The 15,138-nt window shown below is 50.1% G+C and overlaps 1 protein-coding gene across 4 annotated transcripts in view; it reads right to left on the bottom strand.

Moving 5' to 3' along the window:
- Positions 1–15,138, bottom strand: part of STOM (stomatin) — a 57,159-nt gene that overhangs the window by 23,072 nt on the left and 18,949 nt on the right. The window contains exon 1 of one of the 4 annotated variants that reach the window (XM_066580292.1): positions 3,321–3,362. The exons of 1 other annotated variant lie outside the window; for it this stretch is intronic. The gene's annotated coding sequence lies outside the window, so the exon portion shown is untranslated. Of the gene's footprint in view, positions 1–19; positions 58–207; positions 232–3,320; positions 3,363–15,138 lie in introns of those variants that run through there. 2 more of the 4 variants (XM_066580290.1, XM_066580293.1) reach the window with 2 other exon arrangements.

Here is a 15,138-nt window from a genome sequence, read left to right as displayed (position 1 = left end):
GGGTAAAACCTATCCAAACCGAGAGATGGCAACAACGTATCCAAACCCAGAGGAGGAAACAACGTATCCAAACCGAGAGATGGCAACAACGTATCCAAACCGAGAGATGGCAACAACGTATTCAAACCCAGAGGAGGAAACAACGTATCCAAACCAGAGATGGTAACAATGTATCCAACCCGAGAGATAGCAACAACGTATCCAAACCTAGAGGAGGAAACAACGTATCCAAACAGAGAGATGGCAACAATGTATCCAAACTGAGAGATGGCAACAACGTATGTAACCCGAGATGAGGAAAGAATGTATCCAAACCGAGAGGAGGAAACAACGTATGCAAACTGAGAGATGGCAACAACGTATCTAACCCGAGATGGGGAAACAATGTATCCAAACTGAGAGATGGCAACAACGTATCTAACCCGAGATGAGGAAACAATGTATCCAAACCGAGAGGAGGAAAGAATGTATCCAAACCGAGAGATGGCAACAACGTATCCAAACTGAGAGATGGCAACAACGTATCTAACCCGAGATGGGGAAACAACGTATCCAACCCAAGAGATGGCAACAACGTATCCAAACCGAGAGATGGCAACAACGTATCCAACCCGAGAGGAGGAAACAATGTATCCAAACCGAGGGATGGCAACAACGTATCCAACCGAGAGATGGCAACAACATATCCAACCCAAGAGGAGGAAACAATGTATCCGAACCGGAGAGATATCAGCAATATATCAAAACTGAAAGGTGGCAACAACATATCGAAAACTGGGAATTGCAATAATGTACCCAAACAGATGGAAACAATGTATCCAAAATGATACCACAAACAAACAGGGAGTCAGACTACTCCTGCCCCCCACCCCCGATGTGCTGCTCCACCCTGGATCGCCGATCCGTAATGGGAATCAAACTGAGCGATGGCATAGACGGGATAAAAAATAGATATTTACCTTTCTGTGGTTTTTTGCAGCACATAGTCAATGCCACCATAGCTTCACCGTCTCCTATAGGGCAGCTGTCCGCTGGGGAAGGCTTCCATGTGAGTGCTAATGATGGCCACATCAGCCTGAATGCTCCACTGTCTGCAGCGGCCTGTCTATCTGACTGCAGACACTCTAGTGTTATATGAGACAGCCGTAATGACAGCGGGTCCGTGAGGAGTTCACCTGCATGGAACGGCCACCAGTCCTCAACGATTGGCGCTTCCCTGTGTAACAATCCTCCCCGTGACTCCAGAGGGCATAAAAATCACGTGCCAAGTTTTCCGTGGATCCACATTAGATGGGAAAATCCAGCGATCGGAGTGACTTCCACCAACGCCCGGTCATCGGTGCTGGACATGACGGTGCCGGGACTTCACTGCCAACGGTTTTTTTTCTGGTTTAGCAGTATGGAGCGTATACGGAGAACGGTGTGACTGAGGAAAAGCCTCCCGCGGAAGGGATCCTGTGGATGGAAAGAACTTGTTGCTGAAAGGGGTCGGAGGAGGACGTCAGGAATCGTTCTGATGAACAGGTGCTGCACAGTCAGCCGAATACAACGCTGGCGCTCCAACTAACAAGTCCGAACGCACAACTCGCCGTTCCTCCGCACGGATGGGTTATAACAGTGGGCAACCATTTCCAGCGTCTCTGCTGTCTAAGAGAAACAGAAAGGCGAGACTCCAGGGGGCAAAAGAGCGCAAAAGTTGTATCACTGAACAGTAAAAAAAAATCTCATAGTCAGATTTCTGTTGCTGATGGAGGTCAGATTTTGGCGCAAGCAGCCTGAATTGATGGCCCCTTCCTGTCAGCCGATCGGAACATGTCAGCACTTCTATCTAATCTGCAGCAACTACAAGGAGCTTCCTGTCCGCAGGGGCCGATATTCCTGCAGAGTGGTTTCATCACCTAGTGGAGTCTGCACCCGGGGGGGATTGCTGCGGTTCTGAAGGAGGTCCAGCGCCCCACTAATAAAGTGGCCGTTCCTCATACATACAGTGAAGTCTATACACACCACCATGTCTCTATGGGTTTTAGCTCTTCTACAGAGTGTTAAGGCAGCAGTATGTAGTCTTAAGCTCTCGCTCACGACCTGAAGGTTGTGGGTTCAATCCCTGTGTGGTTCAGGTAGCCGGCTCAAGGTTGACTCAGCCTTCCATCTTTCTGAGGTCGGTAAAATGAGTACCCAGCTTGCTGGGGGGTAAAGATGACTGGGGAAGGCGATGGCAAACCACCCCGCAAAAACAGTCTGCCAAGAAAGCGTCACGATGTGATGTCACCCTAGGAGTCGGTCACGACTCGCTGCTTGCACCAGGGGATTTACCTTTACAGTGTGTACTTTGTGGGGGGCGATCTACACGCTTGCCATTCCCTGATGATAATGGATGGTTCTGAACATTGCGCACTTTTTAATGTATTCCGGTACTATATACAGCGGGTCTGTCCTCGGCGCGCGTCCCTCATGGCTGCGGCTCTGATATGTACTCGGGTGAGGGTCTTTATGATGTGACGTCTTCCGGTGACCAGGAGGCAGGCTGTATTCTCATCGCCATCCGCAGGGGTCCACAGAGCACTTCTGATGATGTCACTGGAGGAATTAGGGCCCACCTGACACATAATGTGGCCCCAGCCGAGGTGGGCTTCCCCCTTTAACCCTTTAGGGACCGGCCTTAAGGACCAGGCGATTTTCATGGTCACATTGCAGGAGCCATCGCTCGCTGACGGCCGTACGAGGGCTTGTGTTTTGTGGGAGGAGGTGTATATTTCAATGGAATCGCTCCGGGGTGCGTAAAATGTGGTGTAGAGCTTCATGGATGATGGGGGGGGGGGGGGGGCATCCCGTTGTTTGGGGGGGTTATTTTTACGGTGTTCATTATTCAGTCCGAATAACATGACGACTTTCTCCTCTTCATCGGCGCCATTTCTGCGATTCCGGATCATAGAATTTTTCTACTTTTGCACAATAAAACACATTATAGAGAAGAACAACGGACTCTGCGCCGCCGCGCTCTAAGACCCCGAACATTTCCCCTAATCCGGCACCGGAGCTCCGCGATGGCGTGTTTTATGCAGGAAGAGTTGCAGTTTTTAGCAGTGCTGCACCTATGACAGCAGCCTGATAGGCTTTACAAAAGGCAGGGCCTATTAGGCTGAGTTACGTGGCAGACATCGAGGCCTTCGTCAGGCTTCTGGCTGCCATGGGAAACCATTGGTACCTTGCAATCATCCTGCGGGGTACCGATGGGTGACAGAAGAAGCCCCCCACCTCCCCGTCATCTGCTTACATGCTGCAATTGCTACTGATTATGGCATGTAAAGGGTTAGACTTACAGGATCTGAGGTTTCTCCGTCCCTGGCTGTTGGAGCAGGAGCCTGGCTGTCAGTCGAGCCGCCATCTGAGAAGATGTATGTGTAGGGCTAAAGCCCATCAGTGATGTCAGTAAGGCGGCGTCCTGCGGTCTCTGGGCTCCCGCCTGTACACCTCCCACCTGTACACCTCCCACCTGTACACCTCCCACCCACCTCTGCGCTTCCTCCCATTGGCTGATGTGTAACGCGGCGTGCGGTCACGCTGGATCAGCCGCATCGTCCTTCTGACTGTTTCCTACATTTAGAGGGGCCCTTCACGCAGCAGCCGTCATCGTGACGCAGAGCAGTCCGGGATCTCTTGTGGCCGCTCACCTCCATCCATCCGCATAGATGAATGGCAGCGCGATTACGGAGGCCGATCGCCATTCGGTTTTCATGTCAGCAGGATTCGGCTATTTTCCATTTTGCCTCAAAGTCAGCGCATTATCAGAGCGGGTACTCCTGTCCCGTCCGTGATCGCACTTTCACGCACATTTCAGGGATGCGAGAAACGAACATGAAAAAAGTCGTGTAACAACACAGGCGGAGCGTTCGTTTCCATTTTTAAAATCGTATACGTTTTAATCCATTTTCATCTATTTTGACCCTTTTTATATGAAAAACGTGTCGCAGGTGAACATATACCAGTGGGGACGGGCGGCGACCTCGGAATCCAGAACATCTGATAATCCGGCAGTGGTCACTTCCTACTGATGCCGGAATACAGGACTATTACTGTACTGCACCAATGTGCTGCTTTTTGCTGCCTCCTGCTGGTCATAGTGAGTACTGCAATCGCCACATTCAGATAAATCAAACCTGTCAAGGAGGGGTCCAGAACCAGGAGGAGCCCCCAAATCTGTCTACACCAAAGAGCACTGGGGGGCACTTACTTATAGTCCTTGAAGGAACATCATCAGGAGAAACAGGAAGAAGTCCAGAACCTACAAGTAATCTTCTACATGTGCTGATCAATACAGGCTATTGCTCCCTGGTATCAGCCACATCAGACTGAGGAGAGGCTGACTGTAGGACAGGAGAATACAATCTATTACTCCCTGTTATCACCCATATCAGACTGAGGAGAAGCTGACTGAAAGATAGGGGAATACAATCTATCACTCTCTGTTATCAGCCATTTCAGGCTGGGGAGAGGCTGACTGTAGGACAATCTATTACTCCCTGTTATCATCCATATTAGGCAGGAGAGCCTGACTGTAGGACAGGGAAATACAATCTATTGCTCCCTGTTACCAGCCAAGTCAGGCTAGGGAGAGGCTGACTGCAGGACAGGAGAATACAATCTATTACTCCCTGTTATCAGCCATTTCAAGTTGGGGAGAGGCTGACTGTAGGATAGGGGAATACAATCTATTACTCCCTATTATCAGCCATTTCAGGTTGGGGAGAGGCTGACTGTAGGATAGGGGAATACAATCTATTGTTCCCTGTTATCAGCCATTCCAGGCTGGGAAGAAGCTAACTGTAGGACAGGAAAATACAAACTATGATTCCCTGTTATCAGCCATTCCAGGCAGGGAAGAAGCTGACTGTAGGACAGGAAAATACAAACTATTATTCCCTGTTATCAGCCATTCCAGGCTTGGAAGAAGCTGACTGTAGGAGAGAATACAATCCTCTAATACATTTACTGTAATCATTAAGTGGCTACAAATGAAAAGTAAATGCCCCCCTCCCGCTGGTTTCCGCCCATTACTGGGAGCGGCGGCTAATTGTTGTAGGGTTTTCTTTTGTTTTGTCAAAATGTACAATAAATCGTCTTCTAATGTTACAGACGGTAATGATGAGATCAGAGTACTTACTGATCCCACACTTAGCGGATCTTCTTCTGCTCTCTGGCTTCACTTCCTCCACTTCCCACTAATTGCTGTTTGTGCATGGAGGTCTGTGATTGGCTGGCTGCAGGCGCGGAGTACAACAATCCGGCGCTGGAGCTGTGGGGAGACGCCATCATTTACTACGTTTAGCCAAGGGGAGCATGGATTAAAAAAATACAACTCCGCCCCAAGAGAGCGACAAAGTTGGTTAAGAGAGCGTTCGCACGCCGCTGATCGGCTGCCGATTTTCATGCAGAATCGAACTTAATTAAAAGGATGAAATCTGCAGCAAATCAGCAACGTGTGAACGCAAGCTTAATCGAGAATTTCCAGAACATTCGCCTTTCACACGGCCGAGAAATTCGTGCAAGATTTGTGCGTTGCGAGACTCACAAATCTCGCACGAATATGAACCCCATTCCCTTGAATGGCTCCATACACACGAGCGAGTTTTTTTTGCGGGAAACCAATCGCGGCAGGTCCTATCTTTGGGCGTGCCCTCACATCGCATCCCCCATTGTCTTTAATAGTGCCGGCGGCAGCATCAGACCACATGCCGGGTGCACGCAGCGCGATGCCAGGTTTCCTCCGCCATGGCAGTCAGGATCGCTACTTTCCCGAAGAGATGCGAGGCGGTCTTGCTATAAAAACACCTCGTATCCGCAGCTAAACCGCATGTTGGCGAGCGCGATATCGCTCCATGAATCACGGCCCGCGTGAAGTTAGCTGTAGGATTGTATTTTCACGGGTGGTTTTTGCGCACAAGTTCTGTAAATTGCGGACGGACCGAACTTGTGAAGAGAATCCATGATTTCCTACGGGTTAATGCACAGGAGACATTTTTCGGGCACAGAGTGCAAGACCGAAAGATCACAGAAAAAAGACCCCACATTGCACTTCCATGTAGACGGGATTTACATGCGCAGCGCAATTTTTTCCATTTCAGCCATTGGAAATACTTTATGCACAAAAGAAAACTGTTCTGCAGTCAGAGGAATCAAAATGTGAAATCCTCTTTGGAAACCCCGGCTGCCGCGTCCTGCGGACCCAAGAGGAGGGGGAGCGTCCAGCTTATCAGCGCACAGTCCTGCATCTCTGATGGTCTGTGTGGCATTAGTGCCTATGGCACGGGCAGCGCTCACATCCCGACGGGCACTATCAATGCTGACAGTATATAGAGGGTGTAGAACTATATATGCCCCATCCAGACATCGTCTCTTTCAGGGAAGGTCTTGTATATCTCAGTAAGACAATGCTAAACCGCAATCTGCATCCATCACTACAGCATGGCTGCACAGAAGAGTCTGGGGTGAACCGGCCGCCGGCAGTCCGGACCTCTCACTGATAGAGAACATTTGGCGCATTATGAAAATAAAAAACTGCAAAGACTACGGAGGACTGCGGAGCAGCAAGAATGGGACAACATCTCCCAAAACTCCAGCAGTCCCATCTCCTCACTCCCCAGAAGAGGTGATGTTACACAGCGGTAGACACGGCCCAGCCCCAACTTTTGTGAGATGTGTTGCTGCCATTAATTTCTAAATATTTTTTTTAATGAAATCTAACAATTAGAGATGAGCAACCGTACTCGTTTAGGACAATTACTCAATCGAGCACCGCTTTTTTTGAGTAACTGCCTAATCGGGCGAAAAGATTCGGGGGGCGCCAGGGGTGAGCGGGGGGTTCCAGAGGGGAGGGGGGGGGAAGAGAGCTCCCCCCTGTTCCCCACTGCTACCCCCAGCTCCACCCCGCCGCCCCCCGAATCTTTTCGCCCGAGTAGGCAGTTACTTGAAAAAAGCGGTGCTCGATTGAGTAATTGCCCTGAATGAGTGCGTTCGCTCATCTCTACTAACAATGTCTCCCTTCACCTTCTGATGTGAATAAAATGGTCAAAAGAGATTTTCAGATTATTTCATTCCTATTTTCTTTACATTTATTAACAATTTTTGGCTTTTGGGTTGTATATTATACACTGCTGCATTGTATTATGTTATATGACTATATATGTTATATTATATTATTCAGTGCTTATTTAATGGAATAGAGGATTATCCAGAATGTATACAACTGTAACAATCCCTCAGCTGTGAGAAGTATTAGGGCAGGATGGGTTTTGGGCCTCCGGATGTAAATAAGACTGATGCTAAGAATAGTACTGTCAGGACTTGAACCGGGAACCTCTTATGCTGCAAGCACTGACCCTTCTTGTGGAGCTATCCAGCTTGTGAACACTTTCCCAGTTATCTAGCCCCGCCTCCTGTTTCCGACTCCACCTCTTGCCTTGACTGCATCTCCTATAAAAGCCTGGCTTTTCCACTCCCTCAATGAGTGATTATTGTGTTCCACCACCTTGATCAAGCTCCTGTTTCTCCTGCTCCTCTACTGCATACTGATACCTCCTGCTGCTGACCTTTTGCTTCCATTGACTACGCTTCTGTCTCATTCATTTGTACCACATACCATGACTTTCCGATAACGACTCCCCGCTATCCTGACTACTCTCCAGCGACTAGCTTGGCTACTACACAGCGGCTCCAATCCAGCATCAGTAAAATGTGACAAGATAATCACACCCAAATATGGAGCTCATAGTGACTTGTCTGCAGAAGCAAGTTACAGAGCTTCAGGAATTTTGCGCCTCTTACCAAGAGACGTTCGCTGGATTACTGACACTGGTGCTATCACTCAGGCTCCGATGTCCACATGGCACCACCCGCAGGGATCGTCATCAGTATAGAGGCTTCCTTAAAGGGGTTGTCCGGCCAGAAACATTGCATGTCATTACTTCTGTTTGCCCATTTCCATGCACTTTGTAATATACATTGTGCATGGAAAATGAAGCAAACAGAAGTTTTGGACTTACCTGAAGTGGTGCCCCCCCCTGTGTTGCTCCTCCGTCGTCCCTGGTTACCACAAGAATCTTCTCTTCTTCTTGTCGGGGCATAGCAGCTCTTGTCGGCGCGGGAACAAGCCCCTTCTCATCCGCGCATGCGCAGTTCTTCTCTCTGCAGCCCGGACCGATATACGATCTCCTTGTGTGCAGCGGGGGGGGGGGGAGGGAAGGATGGAAGAGCCAGGAGCAGGAACTGAGCTCCCGTCCCCTTTCTGCCTCCTCTCCGCCCCTCTGCACTATTTTCAATGAGGAGAGGCGGGAAGGGGGCGGGAGAACACCAACTGTATGCTCCCGAGGCTGGTTGACTCAAAATCCTTCCATTTGTCCATGATTCCAAGCTGGCCGGTCACCTGGGGGGTCAGGAAGACTTCAGAACTTCTACTCCATTCCTTCTGGAGGCCTGACTGCAGGAGGGATGTTAAAAAGTATGTAATCTATTGCAAGGTATGCGCTCGGAACAAGACACCACAAGCTCGCCCACAGGGTTTTCTACAGCCCCTTCCAGTCTCCTCCAGGTCATGGGGATCTATATCCATGGACTTTATAGTGGATCTGCCCCCCTCGAAAGGGATGACTACTGTTCTGGTGGTGGTGGACGGACTTAAGAAGATGGCTTACTTCATCCCCACAGAAAAGATTCCCACTGCCGAGCACACCGTGGAGTTGGTGATCTGGGAAGTTTTCAGATTGCACGGAATTCCAGATGATGTAGGGGTCCAGTTCACCTCAAAGTTCTGGAGACACTTCTGCACAGCCCTGTGAACCACCGTAAATCTTTCTTCAGCCTTTCATCCTTAGTCTCATGGCCACACAGAGAGGACGAACCAGACCCTGGAGTAGTATCTATGTTCCAGGTTGGAGAGAAGGTGTGGTTATCCACTGGGGATCTTAAGGCCAACGTACCCTCTCCCAAACTTGGGCAAAGATTCATTGGCCCCCTTCCCAATCTCAGCAAGAATCAGCCAGGTGGCATTTAGTTTGAAACTCCTGGGCAGCCCCAACTTCCGTGTGTCGCTACTGAAACCATTGAAAGAGAACACATTTGCTGGAAGAAGTCAGCCACCTCCTGCACCAGTAAAAGTCCGAGGGGAAGAGGAATACATAGTTGACAAAATTCTGGACTCTCAAATTTGCAGAGGTAGATTGCAATACCTGGTGCAATGGAAGGGGTATGATCCAGAGAAAAATTCATGGGAGCCAGACCGGAATGTGCATTCACCAAGACTCACTAGGGAGTTCCACAGGAGGTACCCCCATAAGCCAGCTCCTGGGACATCCAGAGGACATGCTGGAAATGGGGGGCTACAGTGAGGACTTGAACCAGGAACCTCTAGTAATGCAAGCACTGACCCTTCTTGTTGAGCTATCCAACTTCTGAACACTTTCCTTGCATATGTCTCAGCCTTGTTCTCTGATTCCAGTCTCTTGCCTCTTACCTTGATTGCATCTATAAAAGCCTGGCTGTGCCATTCCCTTAATGCATGATTATTGTGTTCCACCACTTTGATCAAGCTCCTGTTCCTCCTGCTCCTCTACTGCATATCGATACCTCCTGCTGCTGACCTTTGGCTTCCATTGACTACGCTTCCATCTCATCCATTTGTACTGCATACCGTGACATCCCGATAACGACTCCTGACTAATCTGACTACTCTCCAGCGACTAGCTTGGCTACTACACAGCGGCTCCAATCCAGCATCAGTAAGACGCGACAAGTACTGAAGATGGCAGTGATGATGAGAATAGTACTGACAATGGCGGTGATGATGGGAATAGTACTGACGATAGCAGCAATGATGAGAATAACACTGATGATGGTGGTGATGATGAAGACGTTACGGACGATGGCGATGATGATGAGAATAGTACTGACGATGGCGGTGATGATGGGAATAGTACTGATGATAGCAGCAATGATGAGAATAGCACTGATGATGGTGGTGATGATGAAGACGTTACTGACGATGGCGGTGATGATGGGAATAGTACTGACGATAGCAGCAATGATGAGAATAGCACTGATGATGGTGGTGATGATGAAGATGTTACTGATGATGGCAGTGATAATGAGGACAGTACTGATGATGGCGGGGATGATGAGGATAGTACTGATGATGGCGGGGATGACTAAGATGGTACTGATGATGGCGGGGATGATGAGAAAAGTACTGATGATGGCAGCAATGATGAGAATAGCACTGATGATGGCGGTGATGATGAAGACAGTACTGATGATGGCGGAGATGATGAGGATAGTACTGATGATGGCGGAGATGATGAGGATAGTACTGATAATGGCAAGGATGATTAAAATTGTACTGATGACGAGGGGGATGATGAGAATAGCACTGATGATGGTGCTGCTGATGCAGCCGGTACTAACGATCGCGCTGACGATGAAGACGGTACAGACGATGGCGGTGATGACAAAGATGGTACTGACGATGGCAGTGACGACGAAGATGGTACTGATGATGAAGAAGGTACTGACGATGGCGGTGATGGCGAAGACGGTACTGACGATAGCGCTGACGATGAGGATGGTACTGATGATGAAGAAGGTACTGACGATGGCGGTGACGATGAAGATGGTACTTACGACGTAGACAGTACTGATGATGGTTGTGACGCCAAAGACGGTACTGACGATGAAGATGGTATGGACGATGGTGGTGATGATGAAGATGGTACTGACAATGAAGACGGTACTGACGATGGCAGTGATGACGAAGACGGTACCGACGATGGCGGTGACGATGAAGACGGTACTGACCATGAAGATGATACAAACGATGGTGGTGACAATGAAGATAGTGGTGATGATGAAGATGGTAATGACGATGTCTGTGACTATGAGGATGGTACTGATGACGATGAAGGTAGTACTAATGATAGCGGTGATGTTGATGACATTACTGATGATCGCTGTGATGATGATGACAGCTGTACTTGCTCCTTCCCCCGTTGTCAGGTTGTATTGTACAGTGGTCTCAGCACCTCATTGACTCTGCATCATCTGTTCTGGATCCAGTGTGGCGGAAGGAAGCAAACATCAGCTGCTGCACAGTACAGCCCGGAGCACACAGTGGAGATGAGCGCTCAGCAGGTAAGTGCCCAGTGTCACTACTACTTCTCTCCGGCCCCCTGTACATGAGTGGCCCCCAGGATATTTCTCCAGCTTGCCCCCCGAAGTGTCAGCATGTCATTGTATTGTCCCTTCAAGTCCTATTCCCCCCACGTGTCAATGGGTCATTGTCCAGTCCTCCCTAAGTGTCAGCATGTTCTAGTCCCCCAAGTATTAGCGTGTCATTATCCTGCACCCCAAATGCCAGAATGCTATTGTCCAGCACCCCCCAGATGTCAGTGTGTTCCTTTCCTGTACCCCAAGTGTCAGCGTGTCATTATCCCGTCCCCCAAGTGTCAGCGTGTCATTATCCCGTCCCCCAAGTGTCAGTGTGTCATTATCCCGTCCTCCAAGTGTCAGCGTGTCATTATCCTGTCCCCCCCAAGTATCAGTATGTCATTTTCCTGTCCCCCCTAAGTGTCAGCATGCCATTATCCCGTCCCCAAGTGTCACCGTGTCATTATCCCGTCCAAGTGTCAGCGTGTCATTATCCTGTACCCTAAGTATCAGCGTGTCATTATCCCGTCCCCCAAGTGTCAGCGTGTCATTATCCCATCCCCCAAGTGTCAGCGTGTCATTATCCCATCCCCCAAGTGTCACCGTGTCATTATCCCGTCCCCCAAGTGTCACCGTGTCATTATCCTGTCCCCTAAGTATCAGCATGTCATTATTCCGTCCCCCAAGTGTCAGCGTGTCATTATCCTGCCCCCCAAGTATCAGCGTGTCATTATCCCATCCCCCAAGTGTCAGCGTGTCATTATCCTGCCCCCCAAGTATCAGCGTGTCATTATCCCATCCCCCAAGTATCATCGTGTCATTATCCCGTCCCCCAAGTGTCAGCGTGTCATTATCCCATCCCCCAAGTGTCAGCGTGTCATTATCCCGTCCCCCAAGTGTCACCGTGTCATTATCCCGTCCCCCAAGTGTCAGCGTGTCATTATCCCGTCCCCCAAGTGTCACCCTGTCATTATCCCGTCCCCCAAGTATCAGCGTGTCATTATCCTGCCCCCCAAGTATCAGCGTGTCATTATCCCATCCCCCAAGTGTCAGCGTGTCATTATCCTGCCCCCCAAGTATCAGCGTGTCATTATCCCGTCCCCCAAGTGTCAGCGTGTCATTATCCCATCCCCCAAGTGTCAGCGTGTCATTATCCCGTCCCCCAAGTGTCAGCGTGTCATTATCCCGTCCCCCCAAGTGTCAGCGTGTCATTATCCCGTCCCCCCAAGTGTCAGCGTGTCATTATCCCGTCCCCCAAGTGTCAGCGTGTCATTATCCTGTCCCCCAAGTGTCAGCGTGTCATTATCCTGTCCCCCAAGTGTCAGCGTGTCATTATCCTGTCCCCCAAGGGTCAGCGTGTCATTATCCTGTCCCCTAAGTATCAGCGTGTCATTATCCCGTCCCCCGAGTGTCAGCGTGTCATTATCCTGTCCCCTAAGTATCAGCGTGTCATTATCCTGTCCCCCAAGTGTCAGCGTGTCATTATCCCGTCCCCCAAGTGTCAGCGTGTCATTATCCCGTCCCCCAAGTGTCAGCGTGTCATTATCCCGTCCCCCAAGTGTCAGCGTGTCATTATCCTGCCCCCCAAGTGTCAGCGTGTCATTATCCCGTCCCCCAAGTGTCAGCGTGTCATTATCCCGTCCCCCAAGTGTCACCGTGTCATTATCCTGTCTCCCAAGTGTCAGCGTGTCATTATCCCTCCCCCCAAGTGTCACCGTGTCATTATCCCGTCCCCCAAGTGTCACCGTGTCATTATCCTGTCCCCCCAAGTGTCAGCGTGTCATTATCCCGTCCCCCAAGTGTCAGCGTGTCATTATCCCATCCCCCAAGTGTCAGTGTGTCATTATCCTGCCCCCCAAGTATCAGCGTGTCATTATCCTGTCCCCCTCAGTATCAGCGTGTCATTATCCCGTCTCCCAAGTATCAGCCTGTCATTATCCCATCCCCCAAGTGTCAGCGTGTCATTATCCCGTCCCCCGAGTGTCAGCATGTCATTATCCTGTCCCCCTCAGTATCAGCGTGTCATTATCCCGTCCCCCGAGTGTCAGCGTGTCATTATCCTGTCCCCCAAGTGTCAGCGTGTCATTATCCTGTCCCCCAAGTGTCACTGTGTCATTATCCCGTCCAAGTGTCAGCATGTCATTATCCTGTCCCCCCAGTGTCAGCGTGTCATTATCCCGTCCAAGTATCAGCGTGTCATTATCCCGTCCCCCAAGTGTCAGCGTGTCATTATCCTGTCCCCCAAGTGTCAGCGTGTCATTATCCCGTCCCCCAAGTGTCAGCGTGTCATTATCCCATCCCCCAAGTATCAACGTGTCATTATCCCGTCCCCCAAGTGTCAGCGTGTCATTATCCCGTCCCCCAAGTATCAGCGTGTCATTATCCCGTCCCCCAAGTGTCAGCGTGTCATTATCCCGTCTCCCAAGTATCAGCGTGTCATTATCCTGTCCCCCAAGTATCAGCGTGTCATTATCCTGTCCCCCTCAGTATCAGCGTGTCATTATCCCGTCTCCCAAGTATCAGCCTGTCATTATCCCATCCCCCAAGTGTCAGCGTGTCATTATCCCGTCCCCCAAGTGTCAGCATGTCATTATCCTGTCCCCCTCAGTATCAGCGTGTCATTATCCCGTCCCCCAAGTGTCAGGGTGTCATTATCCCATCCCCCAACTATCAGCATGTCATTATCCTGTCCCCCAAGTGTCAGCGTGTCATTATCCCATCCCCCAAGTGTCAGTGTGTCATTATCCTGTCCCCCAAGTGTCAGCGTGTCATTATCCCATCCCCCAAGTGTCAGTGTGTCATTATCCCGTCCCCCGAGTGTCAGCGTGTCATTATCCCATCCCCCGAGTGTCACCGTGTCACTCTCCTGTCCCCCCAAGTGTCATTTTTCTGTCCCCGAGTTGTATAGAACCCGCAGGTTAATGGTTGCAGTACGATGCCAGCGCTGGGAAGCAGGAGTCCGATGTATGAAGGTATTTGGATGCCCGAGCAGCGAGGAGTTAATGATGGGCTCATTCATGTGTGGCAGCTGATGGCGCAACACGAGCGTTTCCATCATTTCTGCCTGGAGTAATCCAAATATAATCAGCAGGAAGGTTCCCAGGTGTTCTGCAGATGTCTCCACCTGGAGCCGGCCGCCATCGTCTCTGCGTCACGTGACCCCTAATTATCAGCTGGATATTGGACGAGGCCGCGACAAATATACAACTATCCAGGCAAAACGTCTCTCCGGTCACGCAAGCGTCTGCGCGATCTGAAGCGTTATGTGAACAGAGACTCAGACACTCCGTTATAGCTGTTCCGGGGAAAGCTGGGCAATGGGACGCCGGAGGGACAAATGCCTGCCGTCGGTCATTGATTGTCGGCATGAAGACGCTGAAACCATATCCTACCCAGCAGTTCTCACAGCTGAGGGCTTGTTACAATGTATCCAGTCTAGGCAATCCTCTGTGACCAAAACATAGACTGATACACTGTAACAAATTATCAGGACAGGAGAGGGATTTGTGCTGCTGATGTGCTCACCTCCCAGAGGATTGTCTGCACTGATGCAATGTAACAAACCTTCAGAAGTCAGATGTTTCAGGACAGAATGGATTTTCAGTCTCTGACTGTCTCCATAAACTTCAACGGGAGGCTCTGGTACCCTGTTGTACCACCTCTAGCGCGGATACCAGATGTGATACGGGTGGGCATAGAGGCTCTAGGACGCTGTTGTGCCACCTCTAGAGCAGATACCAGATGTGATACGGGTGGGCATGCAGGCTCTATTACCTGTTGTACCACCTCTAGCTTGGATATGAGATGTGATAAGGGCGGGCATGAAGGCTTTAGGACCCTGTTGTACCGCCTCTAGCTTGGATACAAGATGTGATACGGGTGGACATAGAGGCTCTACTACGCTGTTGGGCCACCTCTAGCTTAGATACAACATATGATACGGGCAGG

Source organism: Eleutherodactylus coqui, chromosome 10, assembly GCF_035609145.1.
Source record: "Eleutherodactylus coqui strain aEleCoq1 chromosome 10, aEleCoq1.hap1, whole genome shotgun sequence".
In the NCBI taxonomy this organism is placed as follows: domain Eukaryota; kingdom Metazoa; phylum Chordata; class Amphibia; order Anura; family Eleutherodactylidae; genus Eleutherodactylus; species Eleutherodactylus coqui.
This window is presented reverse-complemented; position numbering and strand designations above follow the sequence as displayed.